Genomic DNA, 11213 nt, shown 5'->3' with positions numbered 1-11213 from the left:
CGAATCAGATCAAGGATAAACCAAGTGGTTGAGGCATCAATAGTCCAGATCTTCATAAGCCAAAGAAGCTATCAACTTTATCCTTCCTGAAAGCAAACATTTATTGAGTTCCTGTTCTGTGCTTGATTTTGTGCTTAATACTTAAACATAAAAAGAACTCAAAATATTTACGGTCTGCACAGATAATTCAGGGGCAACCAACAAATAGGAATAACTCATTTAATTATAAAGATGAACTTTGGGCAAAAAAACCCAAATTTGGATTCTTATCCTACCATATTCAATCTGAGTAACTATAGGTAAGTTACTTGACATTTGAAAGTATATTTTCTGATTTGCAGAATGGAGACAAAACACCTACTTTGCAGGGTCAATGTGGATATTAATGAGGTAAAGAGTATAATAGCAAATATTTATAGAACACTTACCCTGGGCCAGGCAAGGTTCTAAGTGCTTTACCTACATCTCCTTATATAATCTTCACATAACCTCACAAGGCAGGTTCAGCACTATCAGATACTTGGGGAAACTAAAACACAAAGGCGTGAAGGCCTTACCTGCAGTGGCAGATCCAGGATTTGACTTCAAGGAGTCTAGCTGTTCATGGTAGACCCAGAAGTACTCCTCCAGACCTCACTTCAAAGAAGGGCTTGTTGGTCTACAGTGTGTGCAGGAAGCAGATGTCCAGCTCTTGGCTTGCAGAGGGGTCCCCTCTGTTGCAGGAAGATCCCTTGTTCAGGATCATGCCCTTCCTGGGGTGGTCCAGCATGATGACTGAGTAACATGAAGATATCAAGGTCACTCAGGACTCTCTGATGGGCACATTCAATCCGGAGCTTCCTTCCAGTTTGGCCAAGGCTGTTAGACTTCTACCTCTGCTCAACCCGCCTCTTCTTTTAGTGTCTCCAATCAAGGTGCAAGATTCCTGGACATTGTCCTGAACTTCACTGATACTCTGTTGATATTAAAAATTCTTTTCTTTGCATTTCATTTTGAATAGTTTCCACTGATATGTCTTTAAATTCACTGATCTTCAATGCCTAATCTGCCCTTAATCCAAGTTAGCATATTTCTCAGTTCAGAGTTTTCATGTCCAGAAGTTAGGGCCAGGTTTTTTTAATATCTCCCATGTCTGTCAGTAACTGCCACTTTGCTAAGACTTGGGTCCAAGCAGGAGCCTGGAGTTGCAAGCAGGAGCCAGCCAAAAGAGCCACAAACCCTGACCTGGAAGTGGAAGCCAGCCAGAAAAGTCCTGAGCTCGCCTGCCTATTCTGTCTTTTAAAAGTTCACCACAGTTGCAGCTCTGCCAACCTCCCCATTCCCAGCAGTCCCCATGTCCCCTCCCCTCATCCATGAAGTTAGGGAATGGAGTTTTGAGAATCACTGTTCTTATAGTAAGACTGGAGAAATGTTTTTCAGGGCTAATCTCCCCTGCACCGAGGCACACCTGTTGGGCTGCTCGGTGGCTCCTGTGCTTTGAGGTGAGGTGTCCAGTCAGCCAGGAGGGCCATGGGCACTGACCCACTTTTGAGTGTCAGGAACTATTCCTTTAGGCCTTCCAGGTAGTTCTTTCCTTACCTCAGGCCCTCTTCCCATGTGGATGTGTTGATCTCTATTTGAGGGAGGCTTTCTGCAGACCATTATTGCCTAGAGTCCGGTGTTTTAAAACCAACTGTGTTTTTCAACCATCCCAGGCCGCGTAGATTCATTGTCAATTCCTGGAGATGAAAAGATAATTTTAGAACCTTCAGTAGATGTTTGCAGGCCTTTAATGCTGAATCAGGGCACACATCAGCTTTCGCTCATTTCTCTCTCCTCTCTCTCTGTAGTCCCACCTCAGCATGCCCCACCCTTATATCCCCTCACCCCTGTTACAGGTGTTTAAATAAGCACATGCCCCCTGCGCTCTGGAACCAGGTGTCTGTAATTCTAGGTGCTCATGCAAGACTGCAGGTGCCAGTCATAGATACTAATGATGGGAGGGCATAAGGAGCCTGATTTCTAACTCATTTACTCTACAAACTGTTTAGAATGTTTTGTCTGATTTCGTTGTTGTTTTATACAGGAGAGTTATTCTGTTACTCCATCTTGCTTAAAAGGGGGAACTACTCACTTTCTTGCCCAGTTTTATTGGGAGATCATTGATAAGGACGCTGTAGTGCCAACAAGGAAAAAGGCGGGTTCTCTATTGATTTGAGTGATGGGTAAAGAGAATCCTGGAGACTTCAGTGGCTTTTTTCAGGCTTTTAATGATCTTTCTACACCACTGGCAACTAGGTGCAAGCAAATCTTTACTGGGAGGCTGGCAGGTCTCCCACCCCCCAGCAAATCTTTACTTTCTCTTTGGGCTCTATCTGATGTTCTTTCATGCGCCTGCCTCTCTCAAGCCATCGCTCATCCTCTTGTAGTCGTTACTCTTTGGTTGCATCCCATGTGCGATGCTGTCCTTATAGCCTCAGTCTCTTGGCTCAGGTGTGCCCACTTATGCATGCCCATACCACACTTCAAGTGTCCACCATTGGGCACACATACCCGAGCTCACGTTCCCAAGCGCCTCTGGCATTCAAGGCCACAGGTGAGCCACAGAGGCTAACGGTATAAAAGCCTGACTATTTTGGGCCTCCCTGGTGGTGCAGGTGGTTGAGCTCAGTGCTATAAAGCTGTCTGCAGCCTCTGCAGTGCTGGTTCCATCCCCGCTGGCCTCAGAGCAACCCACATGCGAGCAGACCTCTCCTGCCTCGCCTGCTGCTCCCCTCCGCAGTGCATTTCCTCAGTCTGCCTGTTCTGTTCCCGGCTCTGTCTCTGGTGAGTACTCTCACCCTCCCGCGCCTCTGGCCTGTACCCCAGTTCTTGTAGAAATAAAATAAATATTTTTTTTAAAAAAAGCCTATTTTGCTGACCCTACAGATGCATAACATAATGATTTACTATATTATATATTACAAAATAATTACCATAATAAGTTTATTTAGCATCTATCACCTCACATAGTTACAAAATTTTTTGTTATGAAAATTTTTAGATCATTAATCAATTTTAAGTCACAATAATTTTTATTCACATAGTGTTATGAAAAATATTGAGTAAATTAAAATTTGGGAAACTCATAAAAATTCCTGAAAATTCTAATTTCTTTTCCAGTAGATCTCTGTATCAGGATTAATGAACCATTTCCTAGCTCTTAGGAGTTTCTGCTGCTGAAAGCTCATGTATGTTACCCTGAGAGTTGCTTTCAGTCATGGGGCAGGGAGAAGTTTGGCTCTCAGCAAAAACTTTTGCTGAGATCTGTTTGCTCTTCTGTAATTGATTTTAATGTTAAATAGATGAGAATAGCCACCAAGTCTATTAAGTGCTTGGGAACCAGAAGCTCAGAACCTTTAGGCATGGGGTTCTGGATCATTCCCTGCTCTCCTCAACCTTACCCCAGCTAGTTGCCCAGTGTAGCAAAAATGCTATGCTTGCCAAGGATAAGGGGACTCTATAGTGGGTGGTGGGAAGGGAGATGGTGAATATCCGCTACAGCTATGATTAGAACTGCTGACAGGGCTAAAGTCCATCCATTTGATCCCAAGTTTCTCAGGAAATAAACACAACCAGAATTCCAGAGACTATTTCCAGGTGGAATAAACTTATTTTAAGAGGAAAGGAAATCCAAGTGATACTAGAGGTAGACTGTATTGGATGGATACCATGGTGTTCCATCAAAATCATTCTTCAGGGCCAAGGAACCATCCCAGCTGTGTGAATATTGGCTACTAATGCCTCACAGCTGTGTCCCTCAAGGGCATTGCCCCTGGCCCTACAGGGATCTTCCCCACCCAATGTTATGGGCCTTGCCAGAGGGTAACCCATACTGGTTGACACGAGGCTACAGTCTAATTGCTTTGCTTCCATGTAAAACAACCCTGAAGAGCAACTCAGTCAGAACGGAAGCTGAGCTGGAGAGAGTGAGGGCACTGTTAGCTTTTGAAGTAGCTGATTCAAGCAATAAACCAAAACGGAGGGAATCCTGAACAAAGAACTCCAACACTTTAATGGACTCTGGGACTGGAAGGTGGTAAGAGTTGGGAGTGATAATGTACTGGATACTGAGTGAGAGTGGGGAAGCGTATTCAAAGTTTCCCCATTAGAAGTGCTCAGCAGAGGCACCTGAAAAGGACTAGAATCTAAGCCCTCACATGGTGAAGAGCTTAGAATGAGGGCATGAGGCTAGGAATGCAAATATTCCAAGAATTTGACTGGCTGGAAAGGCCTGAGTCCTTGACAGTGAAACCCCTTTAGAGACTACCATGTGTTGGGTATGCACCAAGTCTGGTGTGGGGAGGGCAGCTTTTTCCCCCTGAGGCCTGCCGGAGAAAGCTTTAAAATGCCTCTGGTCAGATCTGAAAAATCACACCTGGGCTTTTTAGCAAGCAGACTCCTCACACTCTAACTCTGGCACTCCCCCAGAGTTGGCTGAGGCCTCACTTGTTATGGCAGTGGAATCAACTCTTTTCTGTATGGTACTTACTCATTTTATTATAAGGCTACTTATTAAGACCTCACTATATCTCTGAGTCTGTTTCCAGGGTGCCCAGTGAAATGTATTTGAGGTCATTTGGTGAAAGACCCTGAGATGGAAGCAGCCTGCTCTTGTTCAAGCCTCAGTGGAGCTGAAGACAGTACAGGAAGGTGAGGTGACAGATGAGAGGGCCCAGAGCATGCAGGGCCTATTAATTTTTTTAGGTCCATTCCTCTTTTACATCATGATTTCCAACTGCTCTGGAATTATTGAGCAACTATTTTCAGCTAACTTGGGGAGTAAGTCATATGAATTAAACAATCTTTCACTCCTGTTCATTTGTTCTGGCTCTTCTCATCCATGATCTGGCCTCAGAGACCATTTAAATGTGCCTTACTATTATTACCGATGTCAGTTACAATGTGCTGTCTGTCTCTCAGGTCTCTGAAAACTCCTAATCCCTATGCCAGGGCTGCTATAATGAAGTATCACTAACTGGGTGGCTTCAACAACAGAATTTTATTGTCTCTCTGTTCTGGAGACTGAAAGTCTGAGATCCAGGTGCTAATAGGGTTGATTCCTTCTGGGAGCTGTGAGGGAGAAACTATTCCAGGCCTCTCTCTAACTTCTGGTGCTTTGCTGGAAATCTTCAGCAGTTCTTAGTTAATAGAACTATCGCTAAAATCTTCCTTCTTGTTCACATGACATTCCACCTGTGTGCATGTTTATATACATAGCACCCCTCCTTTTGAGCCCACTGATTATGCTGAATCAGTGGCCTACCCTATTTCAGTGTGACCTCATCTAAGTACATGTACAATGACCCTATTTCAAAGCTGTCCACATTCTAAAGATAATTAGATTAGGAATTCAACCTGTGATTTTAGGGGGATGAATCAACCAGTACTACCCTGTATTCTCTGAGGGCTTACTGCAACAAACATGTGTTCTGTTCTACAGAGAAATGGGGGAAAATTCCACTGTCTCCCACTCCATCATGCTCCAGCGCTCTGGCAATAAAGAAACTGGTCTATTGGCCCACATGTCATCCAGATTCACCAAAAACTAGACCTTCAGCTCCCTCCTGCTGCTCCTCACTTCCTCATGCCTGGTGCCACTTGGAGGCTTTGGAGAAGACCAACCTTTGATGTTTTCTTCACTTACCCCGAGTCGTGGTGCCTGTGGCCATAGTTGTGCTCTTGCATCACTATAATTAAAATGAAATATTAAGTGATAGAGATCTAACCTTCCCCCCACCAGGTTTTCGAAGACAGGGAGATAACCCTTCCTCCCTTGCCCTCAATCTAAAGACAATCACCTACCTGGGCCACTGTTTGTGTACAGTTCACATGTTTTCTCTGTCTGCATGGATTTTTGCTGGATAGTCCAATTTCCTTCCACATCCCAGAGATACGCATGCAAGTTAGGTGAAGTGGCATATCTAAATTGTCTAAGTGTAAATGAGTATGTATGTGTGTTTGAGGACAGGGGTAATGGAGTGTGCCCTGTGATGGAAGGGTGTTTTGTCCAGGGTTTTACCAGGATAGATGTTGGGCACCAAAGACCCAAAACTGGAATAAGAGGGCCGCAAAATGAATGGATGAATGTATACAAATGACTGTTTATTATTTGAAGTGTTTTGGTTCTTTATTTAGAAGCTTGGTGATGTTTTTTGTGACCAGAAATATGCTATAGGAGCTTAACTCTTGTTTAAATCAATTAGCCTGTGATAAAATCTGTTTCATTATAGGTAGTTTCACTTAGAGTTGCAGTTTCCAAGAACCTATTGATGACCTTAAGTGAGGACTTACTGCATATGACTGTTGAATTGGATTATGGCTTGCTGAAAGCTGACACTTAAGTAATGCAAAGTTTATCTAAGTGACTTGGGAAGTAAGGTAGATATGCAATAACAGAGATGGAAGCTTAGGTTTGAGAAAGTGCTTGTTATCCTTGAGAAATCTTTTTTTTACTGCTTTGGAGAAATTTTACCATCCAATTTTAAAAAGGACAAAGCAAACTTTTGTTGAAATGCTTACCAGCTGAATACAATTTCATTGGTCAGATCCCACCATGCATTCTGTCCTGTGCCCACTCCTTCCCAAATGAAATTTCCAACAGGAACAGATAAATCAATTTTGGCCTTTTAAGAATGGATTTTGCCAGTATTTTTGATTGTTTTTGTGCTCTTTGTATGATTTTACTCAATTGATGTAATTTTAACTTTATATATGTGAAAATAATTTTCTTAATTTAACCTCTATTGAGGCAACATTGATTTACAGTACTGTGTATGATTCAGAGGTATAGGATGATGCCCTTCATGTGTATGTTACCACACCACACCCTCCATCATAGTTCACTGTGCCCCCTCCCTATTAGGCTCTCTTTCATCCTCAGTTCTACAGTTAGGGTTGTAAGATTTTTATTGGCTTTGTTGTATTTGACCCTTTGATTTGTTCCTGTATATTCCACATAAAAGTGATACTGTCTAGTATTTGTTTTTTTCCTGACTTATTTCACTTATCATTATCCCCCCCAGCTCCATCCATGCTACTGCAAATGGTAATAGTTCATCTTTTTATATAGGTGAGTAGTATTCCATTATTCAAGTATACTACATCTTCCTAACCCACTCATGTATCATTGAGCACTTAGGTTTTTTCCATACCTTGACTATTGTAAATAGTACTGCAATGAATATAGGCATGCATTAATCCCTTCAAATCAGCGTTCTTGAATTCTTTGGCTAGGAACCCAGGAGTGGATTGCTGGATCATATGATAGATGAGAATAGATCAATTGAGAATGATCTTTATTTGCATATGTTTTTTCTCTTGTGTTAAACTTTTTTTTCAATCTTTTCCTCCTAATCTTTCTAGTAGTAATACAACTACTACTTTGATGGGTGGATTTCTTTCTTTTTTTGAAGACACTCAAAATGGAATACATAAAATATCTGTGAGCGTTAAAACAAAAAATAGAGGTTTTTTTTTTTTTCTGGTGAATTAAAAAAAAAGAGTAAATCAAGAGTAAATAAATTCAGAAACATATGAACACCTGGACAATTAGCAATCAAAGCAGTCAGACATCATTTTGACTCAAAGTCCAAAATCCTGAGTATACCTATATTACAATCTTTCTATTTCAAAAGATGAAGCCCCCACCAAACAAAACAAACTGCTGCATCTCTTGACAAACTGTGAGACCTCCATTAAGATAGCTTTCCAACCCAGTGATTGGAATTGATGACAAAGCCAATTGAGGACAGACAAAAATAATGCTTATATACAAAATTCTTAAATACAGTTCAGTTACATATCAATGAATTTTAAAATAGTAAGGGAATCTTTCTCATTGTGTAGACAAAATAATGAAATATTACCTTGATGTTCCTGCATTGCTATAATATCAAGCAAGTTGAAGAAAAATTAAAACTTTAGAAAATGTCAATGATAAAGATCTAAGTAAAATCTATTTTTCTGGATCAAGAATACTTTATACATATAAAAACAAAGTCACCATTAAAGACTACTTGAGAAAAACTGAACTAGTGATATAAATTATAATTTTAAGTATGAAAATAAATGCAAAGGATTTAAATTATACTGAGTATTCAGCATTAGTTAGCACTGTGATTCTGCCTGGTTGTTAACTTGTGCCTGACTCAGGTTTGTACATTTAGGGGTGCAAAATAGACTCTTGGAATAATCATTTGACAGGCAGATGTTTACTGTTCTAACACAATTGAGTGACTGCGTAGTCAAAATAACTAGTTAATTTTGTTAAAATAAAAGCAAATTTTGCCATTTAAGAATAAAAATTCCTATAATGCACTTTTGCTATGTTTCAAGCACAGTAGGCACTAGTTTAGTGATAACTATTGCCCATGTAATCAACACAACTACTAGTGTGTGTTGTAAGTCAACTAGGTAAGTGGTAGCAGAGGTAAGATCGTGAAATCTGCTGAAACCAAAGTCTGTGCTCTTCTGTAATACATGAACTTATGATATTGATGGATGTATACAGATGTTCATCAGCAATTCCTTACAGTGCATCACGGATTTAATACTCTTAACTGATTAATTGCAAATCAGTGGTCTGGTATTAGAAAGCATTAAGTCATTTATTCAGATACATTAGGCACATGGATTCTTAATGAATTCTTGTTGGATTCATTTTTCACAGGTATACTACAATCATAATAGACCCTTTAAACCTAAACAACAGTTAGCTTTTGCTCGCCTCAGCAGTGTATTTCAGTCGATCTGCCTGTTCTGTTCCCCACTCTGTCTCTGGTGAATCCTCTAACCCCCCGCACCTCTGGCCTGTACCCAAGTTCTTGCATGTATAAATAAATAAATCTTTATTAAAAAAAAAACAACAGTTAGCTTTTAAAAGGAGATAGAGATAGATAGATAGATAGATAGATAGATAGATAGATAGATAGATAGACAGATAAAATTATCTTGATCACTCTGGCAACACAAAAGTCTCTAATTTTTATTCTTTCCATTTCCAATACCAGCAAGCTCAATGAATATTACAGGAGAGCATAGGGATCTCTGGCTCAGATTTACAAAGTGAAATATGAATGCCAACAAGCAAGAATTGATCATTACTCATCAGGGGAATTAAAACCATATGAGATAATACCACACACCCACTAGAATGACTAAAATTTTAAAAAGATTTTCAGTACCAAGTATTGGCAAGAAAAAGGGGCAATCAGAACTCTTAACCTTGTATCATTAGAAAATAATACAACTACTTTGGAAAACAGTTTGGCAGTTTCTAATAAAGATAGCCATATAACTATTGTATGACTCAATAATTCCACTTATAGACCCCAAAGAAATGAAAACAGATGTCCAGAAAATGACTTATTCATGAATGGTCATAACAACTTTATAATACTCAAAAACTGGAAACAAGCCGGGTATCATCAGTAGTTGAGTGGATAAACACATTATGACATATTGACACAGTGGAATACTAAACAGTAATGAAAAAATAAATACTGATGTACATAAACATGGATGAGTCACAACAATGTGAACAAAAGAAGCTGAAATGAGTACATTCAATCTGACTATTAATACAGAAATGAGAGAATATAATAGTGGTCTTTGGACTGGGATATTGACTAGATTGTGGCAAAGAACAATTTTATAGGATGATTGAAATGTTCTATAGTTTGATTTGGATGATAGTTGCATACATGGATATATAATTTATCAAAATTAATCAAAATACAAACCTAAAATCTTTGGATTCTACTTCATATAACCTATACTTCATTAAAATTTTAGAAAGCAATTTGCAAATCAATAAACAAATAAAACAGATCAACCACCTTCCTATCACCAAATGAGTTTCCAAGTCTGTGGTGCACATAGTGCCCTGGATTATGGGAATCTTCATATCTATAAAGTAATCTTTAGAGCAAATAATTCCCATTTCCCATTGGGCTAGCTAGCTGACCTTTGTTGGGACCACCCTCCCATAAAAAGTAGGTATTTATCTAGAGATGCAATTAGTTGGGGATAAAAGTCTCAGTGAAGAGAACTTAGGCAGTGGTTAGCTCTACTGCAATGAAACTACATAAATGGTAAAGTGGCCTCCAGGGAACAAATGTGATCTTTCATCCCTTTTAAGGAAAAAACTATCAGGCTACAGTGGCAGAAAAAGGACAATAAATACCAGTATGGGAGAATTTCCTGAATAAAGTACATGAGTCTGAATTAAGTCCTCAGTGGAGGGTAGGAACAAGAAAGAACTTAAAGTGAAAGGTTAGCAGCAGGGAGTTGGAAAAAATGGACACGTGTGTTTTAGCAACCAGAGGAAGAAATTGCCTGGCTAACCATGAAGGAGTGTTTTAAAAGGACAACCACCCTCCCACTCCCACCGCAAACACACACATACACACACACACACACACGTGCACACACGCACGCACGCTCGCGCACGCACACACACACACACACACACACACACAGAAGATCAGGTTGTGGTCAAGGACAACACTGTTCCGGATGTTCTGGGTTGCCTTGGACAGTGGCAGGAAATCATTTTGACAGAATGTCTTCCTTTATTAACCTGTGATTGCATCATGCAGATATACCCACCGTCTGTGTTTTATACACACTTCAAAGTAATATATTAAAGGGAAAGAATTATAAACGCTAGAAATCTGGAATCTCCCTTTGAAAAAAACAAGCTAAAAGTAATTTAAATTAAAATACACTGATTAAAATAGCCCTGTTTCAGATTTTGAGGCATGCTGTTTCTTTCTGATTATTATCTCAGTTACTTAATATAAACCACTCCTAGATCAAGAGAATCAGGCAGAAATTTTGTGATAACACTCAGGAACTATTCACAAGCAGCCAAAAACAGCTTCATAGATAGCCTCCTGAAGACATTCAATAAGTCTGTTATAATCAGCACATGATCCTCAAGAAATGAGAATAAGAAACAGCTGTTTTGTAGCAAATCCTAACTACAGTAGGGATTAATTCTAAACTCATGTCACATTTAGTCAGTTTTCATTTGGGACAACAGGGAAAATCTTTGCCAGGCTAAGGGCAATTATGCATTTGTCAAAACAGATGAAACATAAAATGTTCATTTTGTTTTTCTCTCAGATAAATATTTTTACGGAACATAGAATCTTTTAATGTTGAAATAATCAGTGAAGAAAGACTTCAAC

The 11213-nt window shown here is 39.7% G+C and overlaps 1 long non-coding RNA gene across 1 annotated transcript; it reads left to right on the top strand.

The window, feature by feature from the left end:
* Positions 1-2651: 2651 nt before the first annotated feature.
* LOC129145397 (uncharacterized) lies at positions 2652-7094 on the top strand. Its single transcript, XR_008550931.1, has 3 exons — positions 2652-2805; positions 4569-4671; positions 5462-7094. It is a non-coding gene; the product is annotated as an uncharacterized LOC129145397 (long non-coding RNA).
* The last annotated feature ends 4119 nt before the right edge of the window (positions 7095-11213 follow it).

Source organism: Talpa occidentalis, unplaced genomic scaffold (assembly GCF_014898055.3).
Source record: "Talpa occidentalis isolate TD23 unplaced genomic scaffold, MPIMG_talOcc4v2.1, whole genome shotgun sequence".
Lineage (NCBI taxonomy): Eukaryota > Metazoa > Chordata > Mammalia > Eulipotyphla > Talpidae > Talpa > Talpa occidentalis.
Note: the sequence above shows the minus strand (reverse complement) of the source record. Positions and strands in the feature narration are given on the sequence as shown.